At 39.8% G+C, this 19,330-nt stretch overlaps 1 long non-coding RNA gene across 1 annotated transcript in view; it reads left to right on the forward strand.

Moving 5' to 3' along the window:
* LOC122554774 overlaps window positions 1-18,860 on the forward strand; it is a 45,129-nt gene extending 26,269 nt beyond the window's left edge. The window contains exons 2-3 of the long non-coding RNA XR_006313075.1: window positions 7,743-7,844; window positions 18,665-18,860. This is a non-coding gene — a long non-coding RNA (uncharacterized LOC122554774). The remainder of the gene's footprint in view (window positions 1-7,742; window positions 7,845-18,664) is intronic.
* Window positions 18,861-19,330: the final 470 nt, after the last annotated feature.

Consider the following 19,330-nt stretch of genomic DNA (forward strand, 5'->3'; position numbering starts at 1 on the left):
GGGGTCAAAAATCCAGTCGTCGACTGGCTGAACACCACATTTGGGAGATGGGGGACTCTGCTAGGGCAGCTGGCCATGGGGGTGTGCATCTCGGTAGCTATTCTTGTCACTTGCAGGGGTTGCTGCATTCCGTGTATCAGGACACTGGTAACACGCACTATTGATCGTGCCCTATCAGGAACAGATGCCTCCTCGCCCGTATACCAGGCGGTGCTGCTGGACCAGCCTCCAGCTGAAACTGCCCAGCGAGAGGGTACGCTTCAAAACCCGCACACGTTACATGCGACATCACGGGTAATGAGTCGCAAGACTATCTACGACTTTCCCCTGTAACCCGATTCCCTCACTTTCACCCGGGTGTGGGTGCTGTATTCCACAGACCGTGGGCTGTGTCATCTGTCCGTTTAAATCGGGAACTCACCCGGCTTTTACCTCAAGGGCCCTTGCTGTCTACACAGCCGACGGCCTGTGGTGAAATTGCTAGAGTTCTAGGTAATCACTTTTCAAGTGCCTCTAATATGTTTACACAGCTGGCGGGCTGCGGGGGAACTCCTGCTGATTCGAGTACTTAAATCCTAGAAAGCTTACTCAGCTGACAGCCGGATTGCCTCTGTGTGGGGGTAATTGCTTGTGTGCAGGTGCTTGCGGTTTATTTTTTTTCTTTTGGACAGTGCTGTGTGATCAAAACAGTGAAGGGGAGGGTAGGGACTAAATCAAAATAGAATTGGAGGGAGAAATGATGCACTCCACTCCCTGCGGCGCCCACCTCTACATGCTTGTTTTTTTTTTAGTGACAAACACTGCCCTTCACATCAAAGGGCAGTGCTGTGTGATCAAAAACAGTGAGGGGAAGGGTAGGGACTAAATCAAAATAGAGTTGGAGGGAGAAATGATGCACTCCACTCCCTGCGGCGCCCTCCTCTCCCTGAACAACTCCAGGGTGTTGGTGGACACCGCGTGCTCCTTCTCCAAGGACACCCGGGCCCTAACGTAACCGCGGAAGAGGGGCAGGCAGTCGGCCCTAACGAGCTTGCGGTTTTTTTTTTGAGACAAAGTGCACCAATCTTTATTCAAATTCCACCACCAGGAAGATAGGAAAACACCCGGGTGGCCAGTGAGCTTGCGGTTTATACTGATTTTTTCTCAACTGGGGACTTATGTTTGCGGGTTACAATGATTTTTTTTTGGATAGATACAGATGCTGCAGTTTGCGTGCATGTCCGTTCCCGGTAGACGGGGGACTATCATTAATGTACGGCAATTCACACTGCTCACGGTGACAGGTCTATTTCAGGTTCGTCTATTTCCGAAGGGTACGGGGTTCCAATAGGTGTGTGCTTATGCTTCTTTTTTCCCCTACTGCTACCCAATACTATCCCTTCTCCCTCAGTGTAACATCTGCTGTTCAAAAAAATAAACCCATTCCATGTTAGTTTTGCCCACCTACATTGGCAGCACTTTGACTTATACTGTACGCTGCAGTCAGGGGCCGAGAAGTACTGTATGCCCCGGGATTCAACTGCTGATCACACCAGTGACTACTACACTGCAATCGGAGGTTCTACGTGGGTTTTGATCGGATTGCCACTGCCCGGCTCTGTTCTCAGCGGCAACTAGATGGAGGTTGCTGTCCGTTACTGACTATTCGATAGTTCATTGTTTCAAGGAATTACTATGCGTCTGACCGGCTAGCCATTTTCAATAGTTTCAGTTTAACTAAATTGACAATTACACTTATGAACTTTAGACTTAAATAGAGCCATTCACACTTAACAGTTACAGGTTCCGATAGAGCAATTCACACTTGTCTAACAGTTACAGATTCCGATCGGTTTCTTTATTAATCCCGAGTTTCGATGGGGCAATTGATACTGGCTGGTATTTACAGGCTCCAAGATTTAATTAACATTATGCATATCCCTTACAAGCTCCAGCCAGGTACTCATGCAGTCGTCAGCAGCAGCTCGCTTGGCTGTTGTTAACCATTTCAGGGCTGGAACTAGAAGTGTCTGTTGCAGAACTAGTGTCACCCTCCCTAGCCCTACATTAAACACCCCAGTGAAATCTCCCCAACATGATGCTCATTTGCGAAGGTGGCATTTTAAGCTTTCTTTTAGCCTTCGAGCCAAGAATTTTGCTTTTAAATTAAACATTTTTATTCTTCATCTAATGGATTAACTCACCTCGTGTTTCTGATATATTCTGCTGTATCCTGGATACAGAGAAAAACCTTTGTTACAAAAAAAGGGACACACATTACAGAAATAGGGAAAGTAGTGGCCAAAATCAATTATGGGTGTGGAAAAATTGAATATGGAAGAGTTATTAAAAATAATGTTTTGAACAGGAAATGAATTGTTTATATTTCAACATCAAACTTACTCAACAATGTTCCTTCAATGTGCAGCACACACACCTCCTTTCCTATTATTCTCACTTTCACACTCAGCTGCTCAATCCTCCTCCATTTCCCTGCCACATTTATTTTCAGGAGGACACAGTGCTGACCATCAAATTAAGCAAGAATTGACCAGTAATTCTGTTTTATTTAAAAGAGGGGCAACACAATGCTTTACACAACATTGTTGGCTTCACAGCAACCTTACTTTGATTTCCAGTTATGATACACCAATTATCACCATTAAGTAAAATGAAAAAGCAAGTAAAGAAAGAATAAACTTCAATATAATAAATAGACAATAAAGCGAGGATACCAATGATTCTTTGTTCTTAAAGCTGAAGCAACATTGGTGTGCAAGGAATACATTGTAATGAACATATGTTACTGAGGTTGACAAGGTATATACTGCCTAATTAGCTGAGAATGAATGAGGAAGTTGGAGCTTTATGACACTGGTATATACTTCAGCACAAAGCAAATTGAAGTATTACAGACTACACGACAACATTGAGGCTGTGTATGTATAGTTATCATAGATATCAATTTTTGTTTTACTTGTCACATACGTGATTCTTCCATGTTGCTAATAACAGTCCAGATAAATATAATGATTGGGCAGGTAAATATAATGATTGGACAGGTAAATATAATGATTGACTCTATATTCAACTGGAGGACAAGGAGAAAAAGTACATTTCTTAAATAATTGCAATGTTAACATATCAGTTGTGACTTATGACGCTACTTTGCATTCTTGATTACAAGTAATGTAAGTGTGAGGTCACAAAGGATGTAATTCTTGAGGATTCATCTAGTAGTCCCCAGAATGATGATGTGTTTACTTGTGTCATGAACCTGTGAGTGGAGTCTTTTGATGTTGGGAATTTGTTGTGCTGTAGCTGCCACATGTTTCTGGCTGACCAGGAAACTTCTGCTCTTACCACCTTCCATAAGCATGTCAGCAGGATGTACAGATCAATAAGCAACCAATTTAGCAGTGTAATGACACACCTTCCATCCCCACCAAGTCCGGTGAAGGGTCTTGAACCCAGAATTTCTAACACAGAGGCAGTAACATTACCACTGCACTACAAGACTTCTTCAGATACGTATTTAACCCTTTTCCTTATTTATCAAATTATTGTCCTAACGATTTACTACACATGAATATAGCTCATATTTGATTAAATTAGGCTCAGCAGGATTCTTTGATAAATCCCACTCCAAGACTTGACCGAGTGGTTGATACTCCTTGCAGTAATAAGCTATTGTGTTGGAGGTACAGTATTTCAGATGAGCCATTAAAATGAGAACGTGATTAATGCCTCAAACCAATACAAAGGATTCTATAGCATTATTTCAAAGAAAATGGAGATAATTCTTTTGTTCAATATATTAATTAAACAGCACTGAAACAGATAATGTGGTGAATGTCTCATTGCTATTTGTGGAAACTTGATTTCCAAATGGTTGCCATATTTCCTATATTACAATACAGAGCATATTTCAAATGTACCTCTGGTTGTAACATGTTTTGACATATACATGAATGAAAGATAATATATAAATGCTAGTCATTTATTTTTGATCCAGCTTATCTGAGAGGAGTATTGATACGTTCCTGACCTGGCCCAATCCAAAGTACTGTCACATGGAAAAAAAACTTGAATTATGTGGCATTCCATTTCCTCCATCATGCTTTAGTTTTATAATCAGTCTATTATCATAAAGAACTCTGAAGCTCCCAGCTCATTGCCTGCTCACTCCCCTGAGTTAATTGTTAGTTTCTGGGAAACTTGGTTATGTGTGGTCCCAATATCCACAAGTTATTCAGGGTGTGAGTATTGCTGAAATTAAGCAGATTTTTGAAAAAAAAATTGACATGTACTCATCAGTACATTTCAGAGGAATATAAATTCGACTGGAAAGCTAACATTAATACAGCATGAGAAGAGAGAGCTAATTGCTAGCGAGTGACTTTTAATTGGTAGAGTTGTTACCATACAGAATGCATATATTAATGCTGATTGACAGATAACAGCCAGGCTTTGTTTAAAATTTAATCCAGGTACTTTGATTGTAATCGGTAATGTCATTGAAATAAACTAGCAAATGGTTGACACCTATTTTGTTGCTTTTAAAGAAATCACACTGCATGTACATGAGTTTTCTATCTGGAAAGAACAGGGCCCTGTTTATTAACATGTGTAGCTTCCAATGCATGTAAGTATGCCACACTACAAACCCAACTGATAATCTTAAATTGGTTGTCAGCATAATTCCTTGCCCATTCAGGATTATCCAATTACAGACCAATTGGCTAACCTAGGATCCTCTGGAAAGCAAGGGAAGAGATTGCCGAGCCTTTGGCATTGATCTTCAAATCATCATTGTCTACAGGAATAGTGCCTGAGGACTGGAGGATAGCAAATGTGGTTCCCTTGTTCAAAAAGGGTAGTAGAGACAACCCTGGTAATTACAGACCAGTAAGTCTCACTTCAGTTGTTGGTAAAGTGTTGGAAAAAGTTATAAGAGATAAGATTTATAACTATCTAGGAAAGAATAATCTGATCAGGGACTGTCAGCATGGTTTTGTGAAGGGTAGGTCATGCCTAACGAATCTTACTGACTTTTTTGACAAGGTGACCAAACAGGTAGATGAGAGTAAACCGGTTGATATGGTGTATATGGATTTCAGCAAGGCATTCGATAAGGTTCCCCACAGTAGGCTATTGTACAAAATGCGGAGGAATGGGATTGTGGGAGACATAGCAGTTTGGATCATTAATTGGCTTACTGAAAGAAGACACAGGATGGTGGTTGATGGGAAATGTTCATCCTGGAGTCCAGTCACTAGTGGTGTTACCGCAAGGGTCGGTGTTGGGTCCACTGCTGTTCGTCATTTTTATAAATGACCTGGATGAGGGCTTAGAAGGGTGGGTTAGTAAATTTGCGGAGGACACTAAGGTCAGTGGAGTTGTGGATAGTGACGAAGGATGTAGTAGGTTGCAGAGAGACATAGATAGGATGCAGAACTGGGCTGAGAGATGGCAAATGGAGTTTAATGTGGACAAGTGCGAGGTGATACACTTTAGACGGAGTAATCGGAATGCAAAGTACTGGGCTAGTGGTAAGATTCTTGGTATGTAGATGAGCAGAGAGATCTCGGTGTCCATGTACACAGATCCCTGAAAGTTGCCACCCAGATTAACAGGGTTGTTAAGAAGGCCTTTATTAATAGAGGAATTGAGTTCCGGAACCAGGAGGTTATACTGCAGCTGTACAAAGCTCTGATACAGCCACACTTGGAGTATTGTGTACAGTTCTGGTCACCGCATTATAAGAAGGAGGTGGAAGCTTTGGAAAGGGTGCAGAGGAGATTTACTAGGATGTTGCCTGGTATGGAAGGAATGTCTTACGAAGAAAGGCTGAGGGCCTTGAAGCTGTTCTCGCGAGAGAGAAGAAGGTTGAGAGGTGACTTAATAGAGACATACAAGATAATCAGAGGATTAGGTAGGGTGGATAGGGAGAGCTTTTTTCCAAGTATGGGAATGGCAAACACTAGGGGACACAACTTTAAAGTGAGGGGAGATAGGTATAAGACAGATGTCAGAGGTAGTTTCTTTACTCAGAGAGTAGTAAGGGTATAGAATGCTTTGCCTGCAATGGTAGTAGATTCGCCAAGTTTAAGTGCATTTAAGTCGTCATTGGACAAGCATATGGACGTACATGGAATAGTGTAGGTGGGATGGGCTTCAGATTAGTATGATAGGGTGGTGCAACATTGAGGGCTGAAGGGCCTGTACTGCGCTGTAATGTTCTATGTTTTATGTTCTATGTTAATGTTCATTGTTGTGTTGCAAGTTTCGCAAGCCTAGCTGGTCAGGTGCCTCCAGTGCCTTGAGTGTTGCGAACAGCCAAAGGGCTATGCTGTTTGATATGATCTGCCAGTCTTTGGGATGTATGGACTAAAAATCTGGCATAAAAGAACTGAAATTCATATATTACTCATTTGTGTGACCATCTTTTTGACTTGACGGCAACATCCTCAGCTTCACATTTTGCTGGAAATTCTGGGTTATCGTGACATTCCAAGGCAATCTGAGATAGATTGGGCACTTTCTAAGACCAATGTTGATAGTCTTGGGGACTTCTGTGAATTTATATATAACAATGGGTTACAGTTCTTGAGGGGAGAAGTCTCACTGTATAGCACTAGTATACAGTTCTGGTGGAACCAGATCTGTAACTGTATAATGCTGATATACAGTTCTGGTGGGGACGGGTGTGTCAGTGTATAACACTGGGGTACAAAGTTGGTGGACACAGAGTGGCTTTGATGTGTCCTATTTCAGCATCTGACTTATATGGTGAACACTATTTATAACAGGTGAAGGCCGATCTTATAGCGCATGAAACTTTCGAATCCCAACACGTATACTGAGCAGTAAAGATAGGTTGCAGTAGACAGTGGGAGAGACACCCTGTCTAATTGCTCTCTGAAGACATTGAGGAAAGACAGCTCATTTGACTCATCTGTCAAACATGAATTTGAGCACAGGATGGAGTCTATTAAGACATGCAAAAAAAGGTTACATGCAGCTGCAAATTCAAATCTAGCAAATATACTGTCAACATATCAGAAATATGCAAGGGAGGCTAGGTGTCATTCCATCAAAGACACATTTCTCATGGAATCCAGTGGAAATATTTGCCAAAACTGGGCCTGCTGGAGACACTATGGCAGCATCATGTATTTTGGCAGACGCAGCGTCATTGAAACTGAACTTGGTGTCATTGAAACTGAACTCAACTGTATAAGTCACTGAGTTCATAAGTTCAATGAATACTGATTCTCACACACAGTGATGTGTCTGAAATTGTCATGATTAGTGCTGCACTGCAAATGTCTATGGCTTCACTGGGTGGTGAATGGGCAAATGGTGCCAAGTGAGCAAATGGACATTGCATTACTATCAATATGCAAGTTCTGAATGGCCTTTCCTCTAAAAGAATTTGTTACCATGTAAGTGCGCAACTTACTCAAAAATGGTTGTAGCAATCCACTGAAACATTTAATTTAGCCAGTTCATGTTATGCCGAACTGAGCACAGATAAGAGAGAAGACAAAGAATTATTGCTTTTGTCTGTCTTGGGCAGCCCATACGTACACCAATAGGTGCAATTGTGAAAATTGCAGAGATGCTATGTTTGCCACATAAATTCTGAATTTGCATCTACTTTTAATGTGTCAGCTTACAATAATATTTTAATATAAGCAGATGTGAAGAGGTATGCAATACAGAATAATATTGACTTAACTATTTTGGTTGAAATGTAGATTGGCCTGATGATGACAGATAATGCTGGTGGAATTCATAAATTCAGTTTGGCAGTTCCAAGAGTCCACAGGAATGGGACACATGGCATGTGGGTGACTGAGGTAGGTTGCAAAATTTTGGCTTTCTAATGGCAAGTTGAGATGCAACAATAAAGTCAGCAACATGTTTAAGAACAGGAGTAAGCCATTCAGCCCTTCAAACCTGTTCTGCCATTCAATGAGATCATCGCTGATCTGTGGTCTAACTGCACAAACCTTCCTTTGGCTCATATCCTTTAATACCTTGGCTTAAGAAAAATTTATCTATTTCACACTTAAAACCAAAAACCGATCTAGCATCAACTACCATTTATGGTAAAGAGCTCCAAACCCCTACCACCCTCTGTGTGTCGAAGTGCTTCCTAACATCTCTCCTGAATTATCTGGCCCTAATTTTTACACTATGTACCGAAGTTCGAGAATTTCCAATCAATGGAAATAGTTATCTTACTTTGTTTACAGCATGTCAAGTATTATACTAGCCTGTGGTGAGTTTATATTTGTAACATATTTGCATCCACAAATACTCAGTAAAGTGAAACAATTTGCAATAAAGTCCTACCTTCAAGATAAAGTTAATGGTGTATGAGAATCTATTGGCACCCAGTTCACATTTTTTTAAAATACCATACAACTATCAGTTTTGTGCAGTTGTGTACAATTGAATTGCTTTACCTTGTTTAAGTCTGTGGCATAAGAGGGAAGAGCAGGAGAATGTCAGCTTATGTGGTGTCTTTGGAAAGACAGTGGTGGATCAGTGCTGATGGGGGTTGTGCAGTGTGTTTGGGGGCATAAAGTAGTAAAATGGAAAGTGGGTTAGAGACAGTCAATCAAGGTAAGGAAACATCAGGTTGTATCAGTACTGTTTAAATATGTTTCATAGGATGTTAGTTGGCAGAATTCTTATTGTGCACCGACAACATTACAATTACTCCCACTGTGATTACTCAGACAATGATTTTTACAATGCAAAAACAGAGCTAACTGTGCTTATAAGTTCTGCTATGTCCCTCAGACTGCTGTGAATACTGGACACTAACATGAACATTCAAGAGTAAATAAAAACATAATGTTTTGTTTGTTTCAAACTAGTAGAACACCCCTACAACCATCACTGTGTGCTAACAATGTGGCAGGTTAGTATAATTAGCTGTCTGACTAGGCTAGTCTCAACAAATAACACATGAATAAATTGAGAGCATTGTAATACAACTACTTTCAAACAAAATCTAATTTTGAAAAACACATATGCAACCTTTGTGCTCTCAATACATCTCATATTAATGGCAATTGTTTGGTTAGGAAAGTTGTAGCCATGATACACAGCCACATTGTTTCACCAGGAATCTTTTTAATAGGCAGCCCATACATACAGCATTATCAGCTGATGGTGGCTTCACCAAGCCCCTAAATCAAATGTATTTTGCATGCATGCTGCTATTACTTAGAAATATAATTGTAAATAAGTGGGGAAAGACAAAAAAAGAGGAAGAGGACACAGTTTCATTGAAAGCATCAGAATAACATACTGTTGAAAAAGTCCTGCTACAATGTACAATAAATTAACCCTATGTGAATCTTCCTGGATTTCAATTATAAGCATGGTTGACTTTTTTGGTCCCCTGCTATTTCCTCGATGAATTCAGATAGATAGATAAATGGTTGTTGTATGAGGTGATGGTTTTGAAAGGGTTAATGCTGGAGACTGCACTAAGCTCTACCCAATCTGATGAGGTAATACAAACTTGGATACTGACCAGTCAGAACATCTTAGACTCTTGTGGAATGAAGACTTACATCCACAGGTTTCCTCATTGTCTTAGTAACCATGTTTGTCTTCCTAATGTAACTTGTATCTAATTGCTATCATGCAGTCAATTACACCTTGTTTAAGATAATAGTCTCTTCTTGTTAAAACTCAGTTGGTGGCAGCAAATTACCCTAACCATAGGCTGTCAGTGGTTAGTATCCCAAACCCAAGTACAAGTGATATCTCTTTTCCAGACACAGTTGAGAAGTTTCTTCTGAGGATCATTAATCTGTGAAATTCTCCTCCCGAGAGACCAATGGAAACTAGGTCAATTAATTTCTTCAAGGCTAAGCTACGAGAGTTTTGGCAGATAAGGGAGTTAAGACGTTAGAGGGACAGACAGGAATATGGAGTTGAGATCACAATCAGATCAGCCATCATCTTATTGAATGCTTGAATGGCCTATTTACTGCTTCCAAATCCCCTGTTTCTATGTAATATTTACTGTGATATTAAAAAAAAATTCTGTTCAGGATCACTTGATAGATCTTCCTCGGTTCAAAGTCTGTATTGTTGGGAAATCAGCAAAGCCCAGAGTTGATAGCAAGACTGAATAAAAAAGTTAAATAAAACATTCAAAGCAGGAGCATCTTTTTTCTGGCAAGTGGACATAAACACAATCTGAATCAGTCATTGATTTTGTGTCAATCCTTTTTTTTATTGGAAAAGATTTTCAAATAATCCCACAGAGGCCAGTATCCTGTCACCAGATCATCCTTTATTTACACATGGAGAGTCTTTGATACTGATCCAGCTCCCTCAGAGCCAGTTCTTAGAGTGAACAAGACCATGGGCACTCCTGTTTTTTTATCTGTCAGCCAGGGCTCCCTGTTTGGACCAGATTTGCAGCCTCAACCAGGGAACTCATATTCTAAGAAGACTACCTGACTGATTTCATTACAATCACTACAGGTTTTGTTAATTTGCTACTAATTTTGATATGGTTCATGATTACATGTTTTATGATAGCGAAGTAAAGGTTATTTTGTGTATTTTGTTTTGTTTCACCACAGAGTTCTACTGAAGGGTTACATGAATTTTCTCCATATTTAGGTGTTTTTGCAATCAATTTTTAAAATTGATTATTTTTAAAAATCAATTTCCTAACATTTCTAAATAGTGATTAGATTTCCTAGTGAATAGGGTGGATGGACAGTAGTTTTCAGGACTTTGAGTTATGCTTGTGCCCAATTTTGGCATGGTATAGCACATTTTGATATGGTAAAACATGACAGCAGCTCTTGGTAGCCTAATGTTTTATTTTTAAAAACTCATGCACACAGTTTCCTGTAATGAAAGAATAACCCAGTCTGCATTCTGTTCACCATAAACTGATAGCAGAAACATGTTAGCTTATCTACCTCTGTGGTTACCATAGAACTGGCTCATACTTTGTATGTTTGTCCGGACCCAACCTTTATTACAATTTTCTGAGAGACCAGCCAAGTGTGACTCATCCTCCACCTTAATAGCATTTGATCCAATATACTTCAGAACTCACTCTGTGCTGGCTGAACCACTAGGTCACTGAGTTTTTGTGTAAGGGATCTTCTCAGCTTCTTACTTACCCAGCTGTTTGAGAGTCTTGCAGTTCTGACACAACAACCAAGGTCTTCAATTATCTAAAAATTATTTCCAAAAAACCCATCATTTTTGCAGTCAATCATGTTATTGCCTTCTAGCTAATGTTTCCGTACATCAATTCAATATCACTTTCTGAATATATTAAAATATTCTTCCTTTATTTCTTAAACTTACAATACCTGTATGAATCTTATGCTGTCAAAAGCAACAAGAGGAGTACATTTTACATCAGGAGTCATTCTGCACACGGGGTCAACATGAGAAAATATGATGATTGCTTGACAATTGAGTTGCTAGACAACTGGCCCGTGCATTTATGATGGCAAGCTAACAATTTAAAGATCTAAACAAAACTAGTAATGTCCTATACCACTTGAAAATTTAGAATCATATTCAATTCAATAATATTACAGGTAATGTGTTTGACAATTCTACTGAATATCAGTGCGAGTTTATGGTACAGTGCAAGAGCATCATGATGATTTTCTTTTTCCCCTCTTGGTCCTGTACTGGCTTGCTTTGACTCCTTCCCTTTGAATTTACATTTGTCTCTCCCTTATTCTTGGGTGAGGCTTTTGTTCAGCACAGTACTCTTATTCTTATTTATCTTCCTTTTTTTGTTTAAGGTGGAAGCTTACAGTGTTTTAGTCGAAACTATTTCTTAGTTTTCATTCTGATAATAAATAAGATAACATGTCTTTTTTGGCCAGGACATTGTTTTAATATCACTGATTCTGTTCAGTTCACATTTTTTTTGTCAGCGGTGGGGTGATGGTAGTGACAGTTTGGGAGAGTGGAAGGAAGTGAAGGGAACTTTGTTCTAGTGGTGCCACTTCAAAGTGATCTTACATAGACTGTGTAGAAACACTGGGGGCAGAAATGCACGGTGTTCCTTATTAATATCAGTGATTATTAATATCAAAGCTGTTGGAGCTTGTAGGCAGCAACATGCGATGCTGCATATCCCCAGGGTTTGTCTGTAATCAGTGCGGTGTTGCTTCAAATGATGACATGAGAACGAGTTTTTTTCCCTGGGGGCAAGAAATTCATTTGCCCTTCTGTCTGAGCATAAGAGCCATGATTTATGGAATGTCCAAGACTGAGCCGAGTAAGACACAAAATTGGTCTACCCATCTCATTTCCATGATGGCGACACAGGGTGAAATGGTTGCATACTCTGATCTACATTATACCTGTGGTTTCCCCACACAGCAAGAGGGCTCAGCAATGCTGATTCTCCCTGACGTGATCCAAGCAGTGTGCTCCTCTTAAAGTTCACTGCCAGTTTAAGGGAGTCAGCACATCTGTAGTGATGCATGGCCTGATGTCGAGGATGCTCTTGACACCATATAGGGTTCAGAATGGGAGACCAGGGAGTAAAATGTTTCCCAGGGGAAGAAAGAAGCCCTCCAGGGTCAGCTCAAGGAGCATGTTGCCCAAGAAGCTTACAGCCTGGAGTGTGGCTAGAAATGACCTCTCATAGGTGGTCAAGGTCAGTGCGTGCATTCTCACATTATATCTCATGCCTACCATACCTCTCACTAGTTCAACATTCTACACCTTCATCACTCACCTTAAACACTCATGAATCACACCTAACATTAATATATTGCACCTCACTCACACACACGCAGCACCTCACCCACATGGCTATGGCTCCACATCACCATCTCCCAGCCAACTTCCCTCAGCTATTCAGTTATGGTGGGCACATCATTGAAGGACTGTGACACAGTCAGTGACACTATGCCCATCTTTTGCAGGAGAAGATTGCCCATAACAGAAACTTTCAGGGGAAGGCTCCATGATTCCATCTTCTGAGGTCCCGGGAGGAGATAATGGTACACATTATGGGCTTTGAAATAATGCAACCCAAAGTCTTGGCTGTCCACAATAATTGTAAGTGACAACCTTATGCCCCTTTACAATTCCCTCCCCATCATCTTCCTGAAATGTGACATTGATTGGCAACTGATGTGGCCATAACGTCCTTTCTTCCTTGCTTCCATCTTTCCCAGTTTTTGTCTCACAGTAACCCTCTCCTTCACCTTTCTACATTTTCAGATGGCAAATAATTACTGATTGGACGATCACAGCAGAGTGAGGACCCACAACATTGAAAAGGAAACATCATCATGTGACTTTACAGTGAAAGGATATCAACACTTCACAAGCCCCAGAAGCTAGCATAGAATTGGTAGCTACATACAGAGAGTCATTAGGCATGACTGGACTACTGCCAGGGCAGGGAGAAGGGGTAGTTGGTGTATCAGCTCCTTGGAGGAAAAGATTGCAGAGAGATCTGCTTAGGGTATGTGGATGAAGTCTTTGAGGCAGCATATAGGAGAATGCCGATAACAATTTAGATGGAGCTGCTTGAGAGGATTGTTAGATAGTTTCCTATCACTTTTTAGGAGTTTGGAGAACTCCAGTCTGCATGAGTTCTTAAAGCCAAGTGACCTTTAAATTAATAATTGTAAAGATAGGGTACTTCTGAGGTAGGTAGTGATGTCATTGTGCTCTCAGTGGTCATGTGTTAGAGATTCAGGAAGCAGTTGCCTTGTAAAAGGTCAGTCTTTGTTTTAAAGTTTGTTAACAAGATAGGGGTGTGTCTAGCTAGGTCAGCATTTACTGGCCATCCACTGAGTCAGTAACTTTGCCATGGGCCTCAAGTTACATATAGACCAGACCAAGTAAGGATGGTAGATTTCCTTCCCTAAAGGACATTAGTGAACGAGATGGGATTTTATGACTATCAGCAATGGTCACCATTAGGCCAACTCTTTATTCCAGACTTTTTTAAAAATTGTATTCAATTATTGTGAAATTCAAATTTCACCATCTGCCATTGTGGGATTCAAACTCCAAAATGTTCGCCTGGTTTCTAAATTGATAATCCAGTGACATTGCACTCTCCCACCACCTCCCCTCCCAATGCTCCTGAGAGGACTTGAATTCTCAATGCTTGGATCTACTGGAATTCTCATCATTGATACTTTGTGGTATTAGCAATGGTGCCCTCCAGTGAGACTATGTTGTAGATGCGACAATGTCAATTATTACCACAGTTTGAAGTTGCGATAGTTTGTAGCTGCAATCATTTCTTTGAGTCTCTGTGTAGCCCTGATTGTGTAGCTTGATGCCTAAGTGTTATCCGTACAGAGATATCTGTGATGAGATGCTGCAGCATATGGAAGCAAAATGAATAAGACCTGTATAGGGCAGAAAAGTGTTTCATTTAGATAAATGTGAGGCACTGCATTTTGCAAAGACAAATCCAGGTAGGACATAATCACTTAATAATAATTTCCTGGAGAGTATTGCCAAGAAAGAGCGCATGTTCATAGTTCCTTGAAAGTGGAGTCTCAGATAGATAGGGTACTGAAGAAGGTGACTGGCATGCTCTTCTTTATTGGTCAGAGCATTGAGTATAGGAGTTGGGAGATCACATTGCGGCTGTGCAGGACATTGATGGAGCCACTTTTGGAATACTGCATGCTATTCTGGTCTCCCTGTTATAAGAAGAATGTTGTGAAACGTGAAAGGGTTCAGAAAATATTTACAGGGATGTTGCCAGGGTTGGAGGAATTGAGCTATAGAAAAAGGCTGAACAAGTTGGGGCTATTTGCCCTGGGGATTCGGAGGCTGAGGGGTGACCTTATAGAGGTTTATAAAATCATGAGGGGATTGGATAGGGTGAATAGAAAAGGTCTTTTCCCCGGGGTGGGTCAGTCCAAAACTAGTAGGCATAGGTTTAAGGTGGGAGGTGAAAGATTTAAAAGGGTCCTAAGGGGCAATTTTTTCATGCAGAGGATGGTGCATGTATAGGATGAGCTGCCAGAGGAAGTGGTGGACACTGGTACAATTACAACATTTAAAAGGCATCTGGATGGGTATACAAATAGGAAGGATTTAGAGGGATATGGGCCAAATGCTGGCAAACGGGTCTAGATTTATTTAGGATGAGTTGGACTGAAGGGTCTGTTTCCATGCTGTGCATCTCTATATCTCTTCGGCAATGAGTTATGCTGACACCATTGCCTCTCATACTAAAATATCCTTAGTCTTTCCCTGGCTTCTGTGTCCAAATGTGTTAGTGTCAATGAATTGGTCAATGACGTTTGGAGCCTTAGGATTGCCAGGAATTACGAACCCCTCAGTTCCATGGTAAATTTGTTTTCCTTTAAAAGACTTCATATTGCTGAATCTAGCAGCCCTGCCCCTCTCAAACTGAGATACTTATCCTGTCCACTGAGAGTGTGGTCACAGCCATTATATTCCCTCTTCCATATTTTCAGTTCATATGTTGGTGAGGCCCTGAACTTCCTCTAAATGCCATAGGATTCACATCTCCCCAGGTCCCAACTGAATCCAGCATTGGTATCCACCTCATCTCCTTTCCACCCAGCCCCTGGCATATAAGGTGCCTATGCTAAGTATGGATATACAATGTCCCCTGCTCTCTCCTGAGGCCAGGATGTTCCTGACTGTAGGTGAACTTCCCATCAGCATTATTCCATTCCCTTCCATAATAATTTACTGTTTACCTCTTTATAAATGCAGGTTCTCCCCATTACAACTCTCTTCCCTTTCCCTCTGGCCTCAGTCCCCAGTACTAGTGAATTGGTTTCCTAGTTTCCTTCCCTTTCCCCTTTGGTAAGTTAAGAATCAGATTATTTGGGCATTATTAAGGCATTTAACAAGCTGTAAGTCCCCTCATTAGTAACTCACTGCTGCCTGATGAGAACATTGCCTCACCACTTGGCAAATGTAAGAAAGATGCAATGAATTGTTCCCAGTGTCAAGAGAAGCCTTGCTGGACTGGTCATAACTCATGTTGTTCAAGGTCCTATAAAGTTCTGCCCAATATTTCAGGTTAGGTTACCTGATGTCTGAGATTATTGTCTAACAACAACAATAATAACAACTTTCCTTTGTTCTCGGTATCTATCCAGGTTGGAGAGATTTTTTGCCGGATTCCTTATTTTCTAGGGCTCTGTGGTGCCAATGCTTTTTACTTGGTCAAATGCTGCCTTGATAGTTAAGACAATTACACTCATCTCTGAAAATAAACTCTTGTCCCTGTTTGAATCAAGGTTATAATGATGTCTAAAACTGGTTCTGAAATAAAATAAATCTGAGGGTAAGGGGTAGCAAATTTACAGCAGAGTTGAGGAGAAACTACATCTCCCAAAGTGCAGTGAATGCTGGGACAGTAAGTAAAGTTAAGGAGGAGTTAGACAGATTTTTAATTGGTAATGTGTTGAAGGGATATGGAGAGAATACAGGAAAATGGGGTTGAGCAACATATCAGCCATGATCAAATGGCGGAGCAGATTCGATGGGCCGAATGGCTTGGTTCTACTCCTATATCTTGTGAACTTATGAGCTCTGGAGAGCAGATTAATGGTGAGTAAGAAGAGTTTGATATCACAATGGATGAAACTTTCCATCATTTTGATTGCAGTTATTGCTAATGTGATGATTCAATAGATTAGATGTGTCTTGCTTTTTGTGGACAGGTCACTCTGGGTTATTTTCCACATTTTTATCTCAGTGTTAATGTTGTCGCTGTTAGTAGCAGTTTGACTAAAAGTGTAGTTAGATTTGGAGAACTCTAAAGTCAGAATGTTATCAGGACCCATAGCTTTTGCTGCATACAATGTGTTCAATCATTTCTCAACACTGTATGTTGTGAATCAAATTGTCTGAATGCTGGCATCTGTGATTGTGATCAGGAGGAGACCACGATGTATCATCCACTCTACATGTCTGAATGAAAATGGTTTTGAATGATTCAGCCTTGTCCTCTCTTAACATTAAAACACCTTTCTCCTTAATTCTCAGCTGGGTCATAATTTGGAGACAAGAATAAACGTACAAGAGAACTTGTTGTCTGTGCCATTCAGTTGTGATTTCTGGTAGGCTGAACAAAAATTAAGATGACAGTAATCACAATGCATGTCTACAAGCTAGACTGTGTCAGTCTCCAGAATGATGAGTAGCATGGACTGCAGTGGGATAATTAGGAGAGAGACATTTGAGAAGATTAAGGAAATCTAAGATAGGTAATATCTGTAATTGGGAAAGAAAAAATGTATTACATATTACTATCCTTTACATAATTCATTTAAAGACAAGCTAGGAGGCTGAGAATTATAAAGCAAGTAATATGGTGAGCTGGAGTAAGAGATATAGTGAATTTAGCTTGTTAAAGTGGTTTCAGGGCTCTGCATGCAAGAATTGCTGATAAGGGAGATGGGTAGTTATAATGCAAAAACATAATGTCCATAAGTTTGTAATGCATGATCCAAAATCAGTGTCCTTCTGAACCAAAATACATTGCAAAGGACTAGTTAGGAAACTGTTACTTTTAGATAGTGAACAATGAATTGGTATCCAGGATTCAAAATGAAGGAAAAAGAGCATGGTCAGTGTCTCACTTTGCTCATCTTGGCTAGATCACTGAGAAAGTAGCACTTGGTACTGTTGTCACTTCCCCCACGTAGTATGAGAAATGTTCCAGGTAGATATACTGCCCCAGGTCATAATTGTGAAACTTTGGTTTCATTTTCTTTGCCTTTGTGCCAAGATGATCTGGCTTCTTTGCCTGCATGTATTTTATAGAAGGCATTTTTCAAAAATGACAGAATAAGACATTGCAATCAAGCTGACAATCACATGTCAGAGCCAAGCACAGTTCCTGGTTTACCTGTTGCTCCAATGCATTGTTGTGATATTTATCTGTAAAAGGCCTTGCAGAGGCTGCATGATTACATGCAATTTACATGAGATTTATATTAATCACTATCCCAAATTACATTGAGAAACTTTGTATGAAAATCACTTCAAATCTTCATTGGAGAACAAGAAAATGCATTTAAATAACATCTTTAATTTTAAAAAGTGCATTATAAGATAGTTATAAAATCTAATTTGACACAACCATTTCATAGTGATGGAAAAGTGATAAAATTCATCATATGTAAATTCCCCAAATAACTTTCCCTCCAGAATGCGAGAGAATTTCCATGGAAATCTTGTGATTCCACATCATTACTTTTGTGTTTACTCCATTTTTCTCTTCATTTTCCATTGAAGTTGCAGTGGGAAGTAGTATGAGATCACAATGAAATTATTAGTCACTATCTCAATTAGAGATAGGTAAATATAAATTTAAAGGTTGTAAATATGTAACATAAACAAACAAATATAATAATGTATTGTGGGTAATAACTTCTAATTTTGATTTTCATTGATACTGGTTCAATATTTGGACAAAGCTACTAAGCTAGAATGAAACAGAGAAGAAATTTGCAATCTTCCCCTCAGATCACTCATAATCTAATTGAAGGCCTGATGGGCTGAATGGCCTCATCATTTTCCTGTATTTCTGTTATTCACTTTTGGAAAGAGTTGCAGTTTATGCCATTTTTAGTTATGTAGTTATTACTGTTAATTAAATATTTCATTTTGGCATTTTCTGCAGGGATAAACTCTAACAAAATGATTACAGACTTCATCATGCAACTACGACAACGCCTTAGCCTGGCTCAAGTTCAACTTTCAACACGCTTGAGAGCTGTTAGTTCTTTTCTTTAAAAAGGTTGCACAGATCAGGTTCAGCTTCCCTTTCATCGTTCCACTAGCTGATTTTATGAACATTAAAAATGTATTATTTTTCACTGCTGTGTTTATTAAAGAATCCACTGTAGAGATGTACAATAAATAACTAATAGATTCATTTTTGTGTCGGCTTTTGGCAGTATGGCTGCTGACATCAAGTAGTTTGAAAATAACTGGGTTAAGAGATAACGAATATGACAGACTAATGAAACTTTTAGCAATTTCCTCGAAGTCACTGCATACATATTTCTGTTTCTATTAACACGAATAATACATTTAACTTGCACTGAAATTGGTGCAACCATTGAAAATTTTTGCCAGCAGTGTTTAGAATAATAGGAGGATTGCAGCAAAAACCCTGAATCGGGAAATACAAGAACAAGGTGAGAACTAATGCAGATTGCACATTGAGCTTTGTTCAACTTACCACCTTTAGACTAAACTAAATAGCAAATCAGAGAAGTTAATACAACTTTATTGAAAATAAATGTTACTGGCTCTGTATCTAGCTTTCTTTCTCTCATTTGCT

This window comes from Chiloscyllium plagiosum, chromosome 11 (assembly GCF_004010195.1).
Source record: "Chiloscyllium plagiosum isolate BGI_BamShark_2017 chromosome 11, ASM401019v2, whole genome shotgun sequence".
NCBI classification, from domain to species: domain Eukaryota; kingdom Metazoa; phylum Chordata; class Chondrichthyes; order Orectolobiformes; family Hemiscylliidae; genus Chiloscyllium; species Chiloscyllium plagiosum.